The sequence below is a fragment of the Falco peregrinus genome, chromosome 6, assembly GCF_023634155.1.
Source record: "Falco peregrinus isolate bFalPer1 chromosome 6, bFalPer1.pri, whole genome shotgun sequence".
NCBI lineage: Eukaryota > Metazoa > Chordata > Aves > Falconiformes > Falconidae > Falco > Falco peregrinus.
The window spans coordinates 76,329,447-76,348,056 of NC_073726.1; the positions used below are offsets into that span (position 1 = coordinate 76,329,447).

General features: G+C 38.3%; 1 protein-coding gene across 2 annotated transcripts in view; it reads left to right on the forward strand.

Moving 5' to 3' along the window:
- RASSF8 (Ras association domain family member 8) overlaps positions 1-18,610 on the forward strand; it is an 89,523-nt gene that overhangs the window by 18,796 nt on the left and 52,117 nt on the right. The window contains exon 2 of one of the 2 annotated variants that reach the window (XM_055808377.1): positions 2,007-2,118. The exons of the other annotated variant lie outside the window; for it this stretch is intronic. The gene's annotated coding sequence lies outside the window, so the exon portion shown is untranslated. The remainder of the gene's footprint in view (positions 1-2,006; positions 2,119-18,610) is intronic. 2 annotated transcript variants of the gene reach the window in all.

An 18,610-nucleotide genomic window follows, 5' to 3' on the forward strand; every position in this document is an offset into this window, starting at 1 on the left:
GGAGCCACAAGTCAGGATGAGGTACTGGGTCACTAATTTGTGGCGTTTGTGTCTGTCTTGAACCCTTGTTGCGCAGGAAAGTGAATGTTGGAATAGAGATTTTAACATGGAGCGTGTTTGGTTTTAAATTCTGAAATCTCTGTACTGATCCAAATTCCATTTCTATGGAAACTGGAAGTTTAGTACTCTTGTCTGTCAACTTCAGCTTCTGGCTGGCTTTGGGGAGATGAAATTATTCCCTTACGCTAAACCTTTCAGTATCGAAGTTGTCTTGGTATATTGGCACCACATTTAGTGGAGACTGAGAAATTATAGCTAGAATTATTTCATGCATTTAATTTCTGAGAGATGCTTAAATTTAACTATTTACAGATCAGATATCTAAATGTTCAGAGCTTGTGCCAGGTTATCTAATTGCCAAATTGTCCTGTACATAATGTGTAAGATCATAGCTTCTTTCCTGATGGGGGTAGTTTCTTCACTACGGTGTGTTTTTATAGATTATGAAGCACATTCTTTTATTAGCTGACCGTGCAGTACTGCAGGTGTCCTCCCTTGCCTTGTACCAGCCATGGAATGCTGTGCATGCATCAGCTACAGCAACAACTTACACCGAAAGACATCATGAATCTGCACTCCTAAGTGACCCTGGAACTCAACTGCATCATTTCAATAGGAAAACCTTCCAAGTTCTGGTTATGCTTTTGCCAGCAAAGTGGAGTTCCTAGGCCTGGTATGTGTGGAGTGTGTAATGGCAGAATGACCATGCCAAACCCAGGGAGAAGTGGGTGAAGGCTTAACTTTCTGGAAGAAGCCCTGAAGGAACTGATGGCTGTCCCTGCTTTGAAGTGGAATGGGGTTGTTGAGAAGATCATGAAGAATATAAAGAATGCACAAAGGTGTTGTGTTCGAGACTAGTTGATGGGAGAAACTTGCAATCCTCTAGTCAATCAGTAAGCACTCTCTGCTGTGAGAAGGTAACTTCTGTTTTGAAGCTTTGGGTGGTTAAGTGAAACTTTTTCCCTAATGACTTAGACATAACTTCAGTGTTTCACTTTTAACTTAGAGCTGCTTCCAGGAGCATTATAATCACTGCAACTACTGTTTGAAAGTACCCTTTATGGACTGGCACTTCTGCGTTTCTGTAACTTGTACTGTTCACTTTAACTTACAAGAATGTGACACAGTAAAAGTACGTTAAGTGTATGGGGAACCAGTGTTATGCTAAGAGACTTGTAGCCAGAAATGTGTTCACTTACTCTTTCTTTGGTGTAGTAGTGCCTGTGTGAGCTATTAACTCCGTATGTTTGGGTCCTTATTCTGCATGTAGAACAGCTTCACCAGAAACACTGGTGCCAGTTTGGCTTTCAGCAGGTGCACTAAACTTCAGGTCCGCTTCTCTGTAGGTAGGTATTTGAGGCTTGCAATAGTCAGTCAGTGCCGGTGACCATCTTCCTCACAGGTGATATATTTTGTGAGCACAACTGGCGATGGGGCTGTCCTGGATGTGGATGAACAGGAATAAAATTGCAGAAAGAGCTCCTCTTGGGGTTTTTTTTTTGGTGTGTGTGTGCAGTAATCTGGCAGTTTGAAAGAAGGTAAACTGTTTTGGTAGGTAAATAGTACTACTTCTAAAATAAAGTGAAAGCTTTAAGCTTTGTAAGTAAGCTACAGCAAGGTGACATTTTGAGTTCAAAAAAATGGCTAAGGTGGTTCTAAAGCAGTGCCTGAGATCTTAACTTAGAAGAGATGTCTCCTAAACATTTAAGGAAAGTATTTGAAATTAAGAACTTAGATCTAATTTTGTGTATTTTAGGATTTCTTTTATCTGACAGAAGTATCAGTTTGTTTGTTAGTATATTTTTTTCCTTTAATGATCACAATGTCAGTAAACTAAGTATCAGGAGTGAAAAGGGAGAATAGTTTGATTTGGACGTATTCTTCTGTCATGAGCTGAAACCTTCTGGAAATCTATCTTTATGCCTGAATTCACTTTTTAATTCCAGATTTCAGTGTGCTTGCTGGTTCCGGTGCAATTTAGCAGCCTTGTTTAAGGAGAGGTTGTCTTGGGAACATGCAGTATCGCTGCTGTGATGGCCTTGTTCATCATCTCTTGAGGTAGGAGGTCCCAAGTTCATTCTAAAATATGGGGGATTCTTTCCCCTGCTGTGATGGCTGGAATTCAGTTGTTGGAATTTGCCAATATAAAACCAGGAGCTGGTAGCAAAAAGACATGAGTTTTTCTTAGAACAGAGATAGAGGGCTGGGGGAGAAAGAGCCAGAAATAACCATAATGGAATAATTCTGTTTCTACTTGTAAAGACTAGGTGTAGCCAAGAAAACCTGTTTGTATTAAAAGTTTGCCTTATATTTGAAAGGTGTTGCCATAATGATTATTTGGCAATGACTTCTGTTCTCTGTTCCAGCAGTCAGTAAGTCTAAAAGCTAAAGACAATTTTTTAAGAAGGTACATGTACAAGGTAACCTTTAGTTGGGGAAACACTCCCAAACTACCTGCAGCTAAATGCAGAAGCAGTAAGTAACCCAGTGGAGCATCTAATCTTCTTCAAAATCTTACTTGAAGAGGTGCTTTAACATAATAATCCTTTCCTCCTGCTGGTGTTTCTTGTCTTGCACATGAATTTAAATGAATAAATATGAAAACCTCAAGTAAACTTAAGCACACTTTCTCTTTGTATGTAACAGGTGTTATTTAAAGGGCCAAACCAGGATATCTGTGTAGCTAGTTGGGCAATTATTCAGCTGCTGCTTATCCAAGTGAAGAGGTTATTCAGCTGCTTGTTTTATTCCGGTTGCTCAGTTCTCCCATGATTATTTGACTTCCCTCCACTTCCGTAGGTAACATTCTTGAAAAAATATTTTTTAAAAAAATGAGTAACAATGGGAAAGGTGAGTATTATAGCATAAAAGCCTTGTCACGCAAGTGTATCGTAGCTGACTGATTCAAAATCTTGTGAAGTTTTGTTCCTCTCAACAATTGAGAGTAATCTTATGTTGTTTTTGCAGAAAATGGTTTCTGTCCATTGTCCATTGTTCAACGGTCCTGCAATTTGAGCATTACAGGCAATGTTTACCAGGGATTTTGCTGTTTATGCTTTGTTCAGTGTATGTAGAAAGCTAAGATGCAGATAAACAACTTTAGAAGCAGAAAAGCGCTGAAACCTCTTTCCTCTTTCCCACTTCCATGTAATATGTTTAGATAATAGACATAAACACAATCATATATAAATGTAATAAGATAATCTTGTTTCTGGTGCTTTTAGACAGTTGTTGATACCAGTAAGTTGCCATCTCCTCCACCTGAAATGTAAGAACTGAGATTCTCATTCACGTCATTCTGTCATTCTTGGACATAATTTGCTTACTAATAGTCATACTACTTACATTATGCTACTTATTTTTAGAAGGCTCAAGGAGTTATGTTGTAATTGAATTACTGTGAAGAGGGATCTGATCCATTATCTAGCACGTACGCAGTCCTGGTCAAAGGGCTTTTAATGACATTAAATAACAACCTCATTAGTACTAGGGATATACATGTTTTCCCCAGAATTGTAGTTTAAGAATTTCAAGCACAAAAAAAGCTAGCAGTGTCTGATAGTCTTATAACACAGCTGAATGCAACAGAAAGCACTTGAGCTGCTCTGGGTTGTAAGCATTTGGCTATTCTATCCCTAAAGTAGGCAGGGGCTTGTACTTGACAGTAACTGATTTTACTTTGTAGGACTTCATGTACTATGCTGTCAGTGAAAGCAGACAAAATTAAAAGCTCTTTTGTGCCTCTTGTGTATCTTTGAACACATGCTAATGTTAGTAGTGGCCGACCTGCAGTTTATATTTGCTTCTAACTTTCATCTTGAAGAGATGAAAAGCTCCTTTTGCTGCAGACAATAACACCAATTCATTCAACCTTGGATTAAAAAAACTGGTTTTGCCTTGGTGACTTAGCTCTAAATCTTACATTTCTAATACTTATAGTCCATAAACCATGCTATGAAAAGAATTTTTGGTTGGCTTTTCAACTAATATACATAAGAAGCAAATTCTGAAGTCCTTGGAATAGTAATTGTGATTGGTTTATGAGCATACTTAAACCAATGGATTTCCTATGCACCCCTTTATGACAATGTAAATGTCTTTGTGTGTAGTTCCAGGTTTATTTTGGGCAGTGTGTATTTAATGCGGTTGGATAATAGAATCAACCTTTGTGCCCTAAATGATACTTCCTTTTGGTGTCTTAATAGCTATTCTGCGGTATTGTGTCCTGCTCTATTTTTAATGTGAAACATTTTTAGAGTTTAATGTTGATGTCAAGGCACTGCTTAGTCTGTTCTTCTCCTTCATAGAACACATGGATCTGGGAATTCACCTTCTGTAACTGTGTTGTAACTTGCCTTATGGGGTACTTTGTATTTGACCTCACATGATGCAGCAGGCCAAAGGCCAGCGATGTTGGTTCTGTACTTTCAAGGGATGACTGGTTTGGTGTGTAAGCACTGAACTGGATTGCGTGTGGATTACTTCTTTCTGCTGCAAATGAAAATAAAACATTTCATCTTCCCCCTTCCTCCAGCAGCACCAACTAAAATAGGGTGAATGGTGATGAACGGATCCTAATTTGTGGCTTATCCAATGAGCCATTTGGCTCTAGCATACCGATATAGGCCCACCTTTCGTGTTTTAGAGATGGCCAGCGTTTTGTTGAAAAGAATGACATGCTGTACTTGTACGTGCTGCCCAGCATTTTGCCACATGGTTTCGGTTTAATGACTTGTTCTTCATTTTGTTTTGCCTGCAGCTCATTTAACGTTTCCCAGAAGGTATTCCAGCATGGAGTAGCTATGGGGAGGAATATCTGTGCTTGTCAAAGACACCTCATTTATACAGCCTTGAAGATTCACATTGCTGCCTGTGAAAGTCAGCTCTGCAAGTTAAGAATGAGCTGGTTTGCAGTTGCAGTAATCATGGAGATCTGTGTCCAGATGCTTACAAAGCCTGAGGCATATTTGGTGACAAACACTTCAGTTACCTTCTCCAGCTTGGTCCATATTGACCTCTGCAGTAAGAGAATAGCAGCACTTTCCTCTATCTTCCAATTGCTGTGACCTTCTCCAGAACATTGCAAGGTTCTTGGGTTGGTTTTAGCTGAGTTTTTGAAGTGTGTATTATTGCTGTGTTTTTAAATGAGAATAGGTGGTGGTCTGTGCATCTGAGGAGTTTTCTGCACTCTGCATTCAGTCTAATTTTTGTGTTTCTTTTTGGATAAAACATGTACAAGAGATTTCTGGGTACATTGCTTTATTTTGGTAAATGAACTTAATATACTAAATGATGGAATGAAAGCAAATATTTGCAAAAGGAAATGATGACTTCGGTGTGTTTTACCCTTCAGGTTTCCCTGTGAGGCTGCCATCTACGCCTCAGACTTCATCTACAGCAAACCTGCTGCTGTGATCAAGGGCTTTTCTAGGACATAAGATGCCACAATATTAAATATTGTGGATATCTTGTGAATAGATATCACATAGCTGAAATACAGATATAATTTATAATATCGAATGGATGATGTACTCTTAATAATCAAGTGACAGTAGTCTTGCTTTTATTGGGTTAGTCAAGTAATGTAAGCCAATTTCTATTAACGTTGGCTAGGAAACAAGCTTGAAACAGTAACTTTTCAGTTGGATTGCTACCAGCTTGCTATGCTGGTAGCACTACTGCAAAAATAAAATAATTGTTGGTCTATTAATGACACACTACCAAGAAAATGGTGATTCTGATTTTAATGCATTTCAAAAAATTATTAACAATTCAGTAACTGGTAATATGTTGTTACCTATTAACACTTCAGTTTTGGTAGCTTGGGAGGCTTCATTCTAAAAACTGGTATTTTTTTTTCAGTTTTGTTTCCAAGAATCAAACATTAAGAATATGGTTTTTCAATTATATGTTTTTGTTTGGTTTGGGGACTTTTTTGTGTGAACGTGATAACTTAGTCTTACGTGTGTAATGGTTTTTTTTTATTATTATTATTATAAAGAGTTCTTTTGGAGGTGACTGAACCAATGTTTTTCTCCTATCTTACTTCCATCTTAAAAATTATTTGTGTAACAAAGAAATAATTGCATGATGGTGCCTGGTCACTTCTTCTGAAATCTAGTAATTACATTCATAGGGGTTACGATGTCCTATGCAAAGTGTGTGCTTTCCTACATCAAATTAATCTCAAGGACAGGAAGGACAAAAATACCTGAAATAGCGTAGAGAGATAAGACTTACATTTTCAAATGAAAAAGACAATGTCCTTTCTAAAACATATCTGAGAAATTGAAGTGAATAGTAAGGGTGTCTGTGCATATTAATGATGGAGTTTGTTTTTTCCTCTACTACACATCAAATACAGATAATTCTTGTTGCTCCTGATTGTCATCACTGTTGGACATAGCCTTAAGAATGTAGCAACCTCCTCTTCTGAAAGTTTTCCTGTTGAAACAGAAAAGTAATGTTTTACCCTGCTCTCGGCTGTGTGGCTGCAGACAGCCCCTTTTGCCTTCTAGTAAAGAAGGCACAGTGAGTATGAGCATGCATCCAGTGCGTGGAGGGGGTGGGACTCCAGATGTGCTTTGCTGAAGACCTAGATGTCAAAAGAATCTCTTCTTTCCATCAATTGAAAAGCTTTTCCAGGTCGTATGATGCTTTGCTGTCTAGATGAACTCCTCTGCTGTAGCTGGGAGTGTGCCCTTTCCACACTGTTACTGGTGGTGCCTGATGCCACTGGGCTCTCACATCTGCCTGGTGAATGCTTGAAGAAAAGCTAGCTGGTTTCTGCCTTTTGCAGATCTCCCCACCCCTCTGTGCTGGTGATACATCTTAATTTCTGAAAGTAGCATGCTTTCCCTGTGCTACATCAAATCTTTTTAAGTTTGGGGTTTTTCTGTGTGTGGTGGTGTAAAAGCTGTGGGTCAGCTGTTGTATTTTTCTATCAATTCTAGCAGTCTATTACTTGTTGTAAGGGAAGACTTGCTCCTGAAAATGCTGATAAGAGGCTGTGCTAAGCAGTGAATGCAGTCACATTTGAGTTGTGTAGCGCAGGTTTGAAAGCTCAGTGGTATTACATTGCTTTGTTGGTTTTTTTCCCCCCTTCATTTCATTTCTGAATGCCTCCTGTGAAAGCTTTTAAAATCTTACTGAATGCTTTGCTGACTGTTTTCTAGTAGTTTTGTGAGAATTATTAATTTTCCTGTGATAATCATATCATACATACAGAATTTTTTTAAAACTACTAACCTGTCCTCTGTACCTCTTCTTGCAGTCATGCCTGCCTTGTAGATCTGGACTAACACAAAGAACAATTAGCTACAGTGCTCCTGAAAGAAATTTGGCAAAGGAAACTTGTACTGACTTAAACTGTTAGATTTTGGGAGCAAAATAAGTCTTTTATGTCAAGTGATACATCTTGGTTGCAAATTAAAAGTGATTCTGTTGTTACCTGTGCTTTCTTTAGCACAGAGCATCCACTTGGCAACTCAAGATTATTAAATAGTGTTGCTGCCCTTGTAGCTGGTTTGTAGACCTTTACTCCAAAAATGAAGTAATTAACAGTAGTTTCAGTTAAACTCTGGTATTGGAAATACAGCGAAGTCTCAACACAGGTTGTTGGTGCTATGGCAGAAAACCACTTTTCATTCTACAATGCAGAATTAGTTAGCTGTAGTCGATCAGGTAGAAAAAAGATCAATCATTATTTTTGTGCTTCTGTCTGCAAAGAGAATGCTTAATCACTGCGGCTGAATTTAATATCATGTGCAACTGGTGTATTGTATTATAATAAGTTATAGGTTGATACTTTCCTTTTTTGTGAGGCTGAATAAAATTTTTATTGCTGTAGATGTATTTCTTCTTTCCAACTGAAGCTGAACTCTGACATCTTCCAGTAATTATAAACACCAATAGGTAGTGAAGACGTTTGAATGTTGGTTTTAATTCAAGCAATTAAAATGTTGTTATTGTATTGAAAAGTAGCCCATTTTCTAGCTATGAAGTGGTGTTTTCACTTAATATTTGATTAATCTTAGAAACTGTGTATAATGTACTTTAAAGTTTCTAATAGTTTTAAACCGTAACATGCTAATACTAAGTCAAAGAGTTGGTGCATTCTTAACATAATGCTTGATCTGAAATATTAATAACTGACTTGTAACTATGTCTCTTCACAAAGCATTTATTTAAAGAGGAAGCAGAATAGATTTTTCACTTGATAGGGCAACAAGAAAGCACACAGAAGAAAAACAAATGCAGACCCTCTGGGGACATCAGTACTCTTTTCTTCCCAATGGAAGTTTAGGTGCCTATATGGCATTTCCATAAGGACCTACTAGGTGAGATATTGCCCTCTTAAGTGCGTTATTGAGGCTTTTTACAGGCACTATGACTCCCTGCTTGATTGGGAAATGGATGTTATCAATAGAGTAATTACTGTTTTGTGCTAGTCTCTTTAGAGGTAGAAGTGTCTTATGTGAGAATTAGGGGAGGGGAAAAGGAACCATACAAATTCATACTCAGTAGGTGTCTTGAGGAAACATAAAAATATTTGTGTGTGAACTTTTCTGTTCAGCTGACAGCTACAGAAGATCTAGAAATTGGGGAGCGTTTGAAGGTACAGTGAAATACTCTGATCAAGTGATCTGTGTAAATGATGAAAAGAGCAGTGTGGAGGTGGAATAAAAGCAGCTTCTCTAGTGTGTAGTACACTAGTGATGTAGGACAACTACGGATTTCTTTGGAAATGCAGTTGGTACTGTTTGCTGTTCCTTGTTGTTCTTGCAGCATTATAAAATACTTAAATCTTGGAAGAAATCAATCTGAACTGTAGGTAAAGGCTGCCAGTAGTGGTGGTGGGAATGGTATTATAAGAATTGGGGCTAGAGCTGGTGAAGCATCCTTCAAGCAGAGGTTATTCTTTTGGAATACAACTGTGAAGTAGATGTCTTATTACATTATCTCTGTAGCGTTTCAAAAGAGACTTGAGAGACTAAGGGCTCTGACACACTGAGTTTTTTTATTTATGATAGTTTAACAAGCTACTATCTGTCTGCCGAGCTGTGGTAACTTTGTGCAGGTTCTTAATCCATTGTCATTCAAGTTAAAATGCTTTAGTATAAACTTCTTTGCTTAACTTTTAGTCTATTTTACTTTACACATAGAGGATCAAATCTAGCAGCTTCTAGCTCATTACTACACTACATTTTTTTAAGCCTGGCATTTGTCTCTGCATAGCAAGTTGAAATCATTTGGAAACTTCACATGTCTTTAGGTTAAATCTTTGAATGTAACCCTTTCTGATTTGCTGCCTTCTCCAAAGAAATCTTGTCCAACGTTCATATGATTCATACCACTATTCCACCATGAAACGGCTTTGTGGTTAAGCTGTTAAACTTGCCACAGTGTCTACATACAGCGGGGAGCCTTACTCTGGCCACTGGGTGAGATGGGATGCTAGGTTAGCTGAATATGTGATTGGACCTGCAGCTGGCTGTTCTTGGGGTGTTACTGGAAAAAATAAGTAGTAACTGTTTAAGGTAGATCTTCTCCCTTAACTTTCTCTTTTGAAACCCTTAGACCAGGGATAGTTGAAACACTGGCTTCAGCCCAGTGCTGGCTGAAATGTCAGTGCTGTGCTCAATAGTGTACTACCTTCAGCAGGAATTATATTTGCGATATCAGTTAAATTCTTCTCGCTGTCAAGTTCTCATTGCCTTCAGTTGGAGCAAGACCAGCATTTTGTATGGTGTAATGACCGTGCACATGCAGTATCTAAGAGTCCTTTCTAAAAGAGAAGAGAAAAATAGTGCAATGAGATGGGAATGAGTGTTTTGAGTAACAGATGGGAGTTGAACGGGGAAACAATGAATCAGACCATTCATGCTGCTGATATAGGCCAAAAATGATTGAAGCTACTGATCTGTTTAAAGTAGTAAACCCAGATAGATACATTGGTTGGGAAGTGCTTTCATTTTCTCTTCATTGTTGGAGTCTGAGTTAAGTCCATTTGCAGTGAGGTTTATCTAGGGAAGGAATAGGCTGATTAGTTTGTAAGGCAGTATGCGAGTATCTTGTCTCACCTCCAAAGACTTTTCAGTAGAGGTCAGCCCAGGCATTAAACACTGAGCTGCTTATAGCTATAGCTGTATGTGCAGTGGTGGGAAAGGTGTGGGAAGTTGCATATCTACTAGTGGTTTATTTCCAAAGTGTTGCAGTATTAAATGCTGGCATAAGTCTTGCTTATTTGCTATGTATATATATAGAGTATATAATATGCGTATTATATACTGTGCAGTATTTGAGCTGGCAGTCATGGCAAAGCAATCCTGTCATGGGATAGCTCAAGTCTGGGGTTGCCTTTTTAAGTAATTCATTTTTTTTCCACTTGGTATCTTAAGATGCTTTCATTAAGTTGCATGAAGAGGAAAAATCCTCAAATAATTTGCAAAGAAGTAGTCCTGTACTGCTCCTTTTGTGAAGAAGAGTATGGTCACTACAGAACTCTGCTACTCATAGTTTGGTTGTTTCTATCACAACTGTCTGGTATACCCATAGCACTACTGTTTGGCTGTAGTAGCAAGGTAGTATTTTTAAATGAGTTGGGATTATACTTTTTCTAGGAACAAGCTCTGCATCTCATGCTTTAAAAGCCTTTTAGGTCAAAACATCCTATTCAGACTCGTTTGTCTTTATTTGCCATTTCAAAATCTTTTTTGTTGTTTATGAATGTTGATTTGAAAATATCCACTTTGCCATTGACTATTCTGGAAGTTTTGTATGTAGGTGGATTCCATTTGCCCTCAAGAGAGAAGCTGTCCTAAGGCCCTAATTAATTGTTTCTTGGTTTCCATTGTAATCCTGGAAATAGCAGGTGAGGGCTCATCAGAATTAGTGTAATTTGCATGGGATCTGAATCAGTGTTAACTAAAACCACCTCCAAACCTTGGGATACTAACTTCATTTTTCTTCTGATCTATTCCTGTCGGCTGTATGCTGGCTGAGGAGGAATGAGATTTGTAATACACTATCAAAAATGTTGACAATTTTGCAAACAACTGAGGTTGGGGAGGAGGGGAGAAGAATTTGTTGAACTGTCTAGATGTAACTGAAAAAAGAGTTTCTATAAAACCACGTAAAAAGGTGGCAAAGTAGTGACTCATCAAAACAAGGAGACTTATTTTCATAGATTAGCAAATCTGGACGGCATATTTTTTGGCCACATAGCTTCAGGTTTCCCTTGACTGAGCAGTACTCTGAAGTCAGTGAGGATCTTTGGATCCCAACACAAACTTGGGAGTGGGTGTTTGGAACTGCTTCTTTCATCTCCCTGGAAAGGTCTTCACACTAACCCTGGGAAGTGGCCAACACCTACTGAAGCATTCCATGAAGTGTGTTGTTGTGGTGAAGGAGTAAAACTTTGTGTGCTGGTTTTTACATGTTGGCACATTAATGTTGCAGTACATCTTTACAACATGCTTACCTTAGAATTTGCAGCTTCTAGGCTTCAAACTGCAGAACTTTGCTTACCAGCCGTAGTGTGTATGCACCTTCCAGGTGTTACAGTGCATGGGACCTTTTCAAAGGGAATTGGCAGGGGGTTTGCTGGCTGGTGCTCTAAATAGACTTGTTGCCAAAGAAGTCTGAAAACAACAGACATGATAGACTTTATTATTGCTTTTCTCTCTATCTTGATTTTTTTTGTTTGTTTGTTCTGCTAATGGTAGCAGGATCTGAATCCTGCTTTAACTTTGAAGAAAAGCTTTCAATTTCTCTGGAACTATGTTGAGCACTTAATTTTAAGTTATGAGTCGTCTGGTCCCCTAGCAAAAAAAAAAAGTAAAAATAAGTAAATAGTTGTTCAACTGTAAGGGAAGGTCTTTGAATATAAGTAGTAACTTCTGCCTTGGCCTGACTCTGGAGCTGATGTGAGGATTCCATTACTGAGTCTGAAAAATCTAAAAGAAAAATAATTTCCTGACCTGAAGTTCTCATGAAGAGAAAAGGCTTTGGGGACATGAAGGTTGTCTTTATTTCTTCCACTGTTCCAATGCTTGGAGAGTCTGATTAGCTTTTATTACATTCATTTTCATTTTGCTATACAACATACTTTTTAACCAACCCATTATCTTCTTTATTGTAATATACCTCTTTGTGGTTACTTTCCTTTTTGTTTGATCTATTAATCTTGAGCAATCGTCTGCAAAAATAGCTTTCTCCCTGTCTCCCATACCGTATCTTGCATTTACTCAATAGTGTATATCTGCTGACTTTTTCCCTTTTTCAGATAATTAAAGTAGCAAATGGCAGATCCCATGTTTATAAAACCCCTTGTTTTTAGCATTTGCATTATAGCCAAAATTAATTATTTGCATTGAACAACCACAGTGGTTTGAGATGTGAAGAGATTGATTTAAAAGTGACAGCACTAGCCCACACTATAAGCTGAACTGTAGAATCTCTTACGTGAGAGCAGCAGCAGTGAGCTAATATCTGCCAGGTTCAGTTTTGTTCATAGTGATGTTATAAAAGACATAGTAACTTGTGGTCAGTCTTAAACTTCTGCTTAAATTAATGCTATCTACATATATTTAGAGTTTGTTTAGCTTCATAGATACATCCTCAGGGTTGGGTTCTTCCTCCTCAACTGTAGGCAGAATATCTTGAGTTTTGTCTCTTTCTTTGCCTCTCAGATGAGCAGCCTGACATTTTTCTCTGGTCAGTCACAAAATAAATCAGATTTTTTTTTTTTTTTTGTACTTCTGAGTTAGGGTTTTTAAAATTAGCCCTGTGTTTTTTTTGGTTGTGGGTTTTTTTTCCTCTGAGTTAACATGTAACTGTCAGGTGATTTAAAGACATAGTCATCCTGTTGTTGTGAACTCGGAATTAAATCCCAGTTTTCATTAATTGTAAACCTAACGTAGCCTTGGACTGTAAAGTGTTACTTGTTTCTTGATGACTAGTGGCCTTTTAAATGCTAACTTCATTTGCCAATGATACAAATTAAGTTTTGTAGTAGATAAAGCAAACCCTTGCTATTTACCTTTATACTATCAAATAAATTAATTTTGAAGACTTTAATGGCATAAATTGCCTCTTGGGTATTTGCTGGTAGCTGGTGCCTAGTTGGCCTTGGTTCTTCCAGGTTGTAATCAACTACTGGTAAGTGTCTAACTAGACATCACCATGACCTCTGAAACTGTTGTGGGGGTCTTGATTGCTTTCTACAATGTTTCTCTTAAGCTAATGTCTTTACTGAGACAAATCATATGGCTTCACTTCGGCTGTTTGAGATGGAGGGAAATGGCTTGTGATAGAGAGACATTTTTCTCCATCTCTTACAGATGTTTTACGCTTGCACCTATGCAAGTTCCAAGCATACTTAAAATTCACTGCACTGGGAGGATTGCTTCCAGACGGTTGATCAAACTCCTTTTGAAGGAGTGCAGCAAACACAGCAAAAATCTTGTCTTCCATTGACTCGTTGCTAATTGCAAGGAAAGAAAAAGGTAGTTTGGCTTCTATTGACTACATAATGAAGTAAGAAATTAAAGCTGCAAACAAAAGTAAATCTATGATTATATAATAGCAGTTACTGTGATAAAACATTTATTCCTTTGATTAGTAACAGTTAAGACATGGTGTATTATAATCCCACTGATAAAATTTCCTTACTTGCTCAGGGAGGGGGGAGCATGACGACACAGGACACGCAGATGTTGGTTGAAGGTCTGATGAAGGATACTCTTTCAACAAGGACAAACGCTCATGGAAGAAGCTAGAAATTTGCAAGCTTTTGATTTTTTTCCAACTTTGCTTTCTGCAGGTGCCATCTGTGATTTTTTTTCAAAACCATGAGATGCATAACAGCTGTATACTTCAGTACTTCACCCGTTACTATCCAGTGCGTGCTTTAGTTGGAGATAGTTAAAGTTCATTTTATAGGAGCCATTTGCAGACACAAATTACCTGAGACTGCTACTTGACAAACTTGCTGAATTATTCTTATACTGAAATGGAGTTACTTTGTGTGTTCCAACATATGCAACAAAATGACATGTTGTCTTTCCTGTGCATCAGCACAAAAAAACCCCCTAAGCTATTGAAGCTTTTTCAAAAGAAGTTTTGAAATAAAGATCTCTTAACATATTGATGATAACAAAGTCTCTTTGGCCCTTGAGCACTTGTGTCTTTGCAGACAAGGCAAAGTTAAACCAAGAGGTGGGCTTTCTGGCATCTGTCACAACTGGAAATTTTTGTCTTGGTGTAGTCCTTTCTTTGTAGACGAACATGGGCACGCACAGGGAGGAGTTCGGGGCGCCCTGTTCTCTTAGCAGTGGTGAGTCATATGAAAGAGCTTGCATGGTCGTTTCGTTGGTGCGTGTCTATTGCTGAACTGTCTGTGAGCTTTGGCTCTTCTAAGTCTGGATTTGGTTCCTGGCTCAGGTCACCATAAATTGAAGGGTGCCATGTGGGACAGGAAGAAGCGGAGCTGGTAGGGGGAATGGTACAATTTTTGGCTGCAGAGCTGATTTGTTTTCCTGTCACTGGAACTATGCACATTTGAAATAAGGAAAAGATGCGTTTGTGGAAATAAATGCAAAGGCTGTAGTGCAATGTGTGCCAAGATGGCAATTGCAAAAGAAAGCACTGCAGGCCTTTAGAAAGGGGCAGATTTTCTCCCTCACCAGTTTTTGCCACGATTGAGCACTGTCTTTACTGAATTGCTTCACTTTGTCTTGTGCAACTATAAGGCTGGAATCAGGGGGTTATTACAAGTGGCATATAACCCTTTTTGCCAATTAAGAGTAACTGAAATTAATCCTCAAACCCTCTGACAAATCGCTGTTTTGTATGAGACCTTTCTTGTATCAAAAGGGTTAGTTGGAAATGCGTAGTGGTGTCTAATTCTAATGTTCTTAAAAGACAAAACTGACTTGAAACTGGATTTTTTTGTTGGTTTGGTTAATGCTAAACTGAACCAATTTGAATTTACATATAATCTGCAGTGACTGTTAATTCTGATATCTTAATTTTCTGTTCATGATGTGGATTCTGCAAACTAACTTACCTTGGTGCTGTTAGAAAAACAGGGTGAACCATCATACAAAATGATGCTATGTAAACAACCTATGGAAGCAGGAAAGAAAATCATGAAAGATTGCTGTTATCTTTGCAAGCAAAGGCCATTTTTTTTTTTTTAAAAAAATAGAACAGGCTTTCCAGAATTGACTATAAATTGCTACGATGTGGAAATAAAAATTGTCTGGCAGTAACTAAAAAGTGAAGAATTGTCCTCAAGAATTGTAATATGGACTGAGGGGACTGTTGGACCATGCTTGTATTGCAGCTGCAGGCTGCATGCTAAACTGGTGTTTGCTACTAGTTGAGCTGTTACGCTGACTGAGACACAGCTCAGTGGCAAAGGAAGGGAAGTCTGGTTTTATTCTTAGTTCTACCTGCAATGCGTGTCCTTAACTAGAGTAATGCAAATAGAAGTTTTTTTTCTTTTTTTTCAGTTACTCTCAGCCAGGCTTATCCTTAATGGAAATTAAAGCAAATACTACATTGTTGTGCTACCACTTAATGTATGCTACTACTTCTATGTCACCTAAATACCTGGATGACTTGCCCAACTATACTTTTTCAGAGATGTGTATTAAAACATGTATTATACATGTTTTAACTTGAATTGCTTTTTTTTTTTTAAATGTCTTCCTGTGGTTCTAATGGCTAGGATTAATAACAGGAGCAAACTCAATGCACTTTCTGGTAACCTATAGTCTGAACAGGTCAGTGGATATGTGAATACACAGACCTATTCCTGATTTCTGCTGAACTCCACTTGACTGTAGTATTTTAATGTCTTTCTCTTCAAATATGCTTTTTCATAAGTGTGTTTCTGAGAAACGGTGCAAAATATTTACTCATATATGGCAAGAGTTTGATGCTGTGTCTGAAGAATTAATAGTCGAGGGGGAAATTGTATGGTTTGTCTCAAATGGTGAGGCAGGCACGTAAAGTGGTGGAGCTTCTTGTTGTATTTTAATTTAAATCCACAGAGCAGAATTCAGTTGATAGTGAGCAAAAAAGGCAATCAGCAAAACATTAAATTTCAACAACAAAGCAAATTCTTGCTATGGCTTTGTCTTTTCTGCTGTTATGTTGGATAATTACCTTGAAGTGAGCCTGAATGCATCTGCCTACAGCAGTATAGCCAAGGTGGTGTTTTCTAAGGGTGGTCTCTGGTCAGTAGGTCTGCAGGAGCCTTCACATTTGTAGGACTGCTGAAGGAAGCAGACAAAATCGTGCCTCCTGTCAGTAAGTGTAACGTTGCAATGCCTACTGTCTTAAGAAAACACAATGACAAGGAGAAGATAAAACTAATGGTTTCTGTGCTATTACACTACTATTACCTTAGTATTTTTCCAAACAGAGTTGCATAGAATGTGTAAGGAGGTGAGGGAGTAGTATGGTACTTGCACAGCCTGTGGATGAGTCTTGATGGCTCTCCGTTGCATCAGCATGCCCATTTGGTCTTGGGGTAATTGTTACTTTGGGCTTTAATGACAGGTATTGCCAAGTAAAATGTTAGTAGTTTGGAGGAAGAGAAAACAATATGCTGTACCTGTTAAGTATTTTTCTTTACATTATGATTACCTCTTAGCTTATGTGTTGGGGCTGTCTTGGATATGTTATTTAAACAAAAAGAAAGAAAATAAAGTGCTTTTCTTTCCCTTTTCTCAGTGACTGGGACTCTAAAGTAGTGAATTCAAGCCTGTTCCTGGAAAGCGAAGTGTGGAAAGCAAATGCTGTTCACATACTTGCAAGGAGAGAACTGGGAGGCAGAACTCTTAAAAGTTCATGGTCAAGACATTTTTTTTTTATTAAGCTGCTTTATAATTTTGATTTCACTCTTTGATTTATGGACCAACATGATTTTTGTAGCACTTGCTTTTCAACACTTCAGTAGAGCTTAAAGAACTAGGATACCATGCTTGGGGAGTGAAGAGGGAGTAATTTAGGGTTGGATTTGAAGAGGTTATTATCCAAGTTTTTCTCTTCCTGGGAAGAGCTAAATAGTAGTAGCAAAGAAGCAACACTTTTCTGACTAATGTAGAAAGTGACGTTAATGCTGTTGTTGCTGCTAACAAACACAGGATATGATTTAAAAAGCAAACACACAGAAGCATGGGAGTACAGACTGCGGCTGCTCGCTCAGATGTGACCGCAGGCTAGTGGTAGCATAGGCAGGACTGGAGATGAGCGGTCCGGACAGACATGGGACTGAACGATGCAGTGGAATCAGGGTTGGATAATTTCTGTGTAAATTTTGTTTAGGGTGTTAGGTGTCTCTGAAGAAGAGGAATAAACTTTTGATCTTGCTGTGGCTGGCTACCTTCTACAGTCAAGACAGGAACAAGCGACTGAAGTCAGTGAAGGCATCAACAGGTTGATGCGCCTTATATTTTTCTAGTAATGTGTCTTGCTTCAAGTTTTTATCACTTATCCCCATAGGTAAAAGCAGCAGCCAAAATAGGCTGATAGAGAGACTATTACTTGGGGAGCAAATGCTGTTTATTGATCTGTTCAGGAAGGGCAGAATAGTGAGCTAGCAGGAGGGGGGAGAACTGTCTTCTCTCTACTGCTATACCACTACTTTTTCTGGTCAACCTTTCCTGTATTCCATTTTGACATTTGATGTGGAGACACCACCTTGCACCTGCACACCACAGGCTTTTTAATGAGACTTCAAGCAAGGATGCTGCTTGCACTCACTGATTTGTGATAGGGAAGCTTTTCCTTTTCTTGCTCAAGCCAAACACAAGTCCCAGATTTATTTTTACATAGGTTGTCATATAGCTGCTGAAGGATAACTTTTGATAAACAGTGATGAGAAGATAATTGGGACCATCTGACCCAGGTGTGGTAGGCCTCCCTAGCTCACAGCACCTGATCTTCCTCACTACTAGGTCCAAAACAAACATATCTTTCACCACTACCTCAAGGCATTTACAAATCCATCTGTACTTTGGATATGATGGTGTATCTTTTTAGATTGTGACCTCAAGGCTAATAATTCCTACTGGTAGTAAGCTCCATGTGTTGTCTGCAGTCTTTCAGTGTTGTCATTACCTTGATAGGAACATAAGCTTCCATGATATATCATCCATTACCCAAAGAACTGACCAAAACATTGATGTTAAAACTACAGATGTGTCTCCTTAGAGATAATGATTCAATCCTTTGAGATTAGTCTTTCCTTATTTTTTTTCCTTTGGGGCTAATTGCTACTTAACTTCAACAAAGACAGGGCTTTCATTTTAAAGACTTCCTGCTTGTAATCAAGGATGCTGCTTTCCTGTATTTGGGGGAAAAAAAAAGCTTTTGAAGGCCAACTTCATTCCTTTTTAAATACTGTTTCTCTGTAAGGTCTTTTTCAGTGTCATAAACTGCTTTGTTTCTCCTGAACTTTTTTCAACAGAGGATTACTTTGGTTCTTGTGAATTGAAACATAGTTTTAGTCATCCGGTAAGCTACAGAACAACTG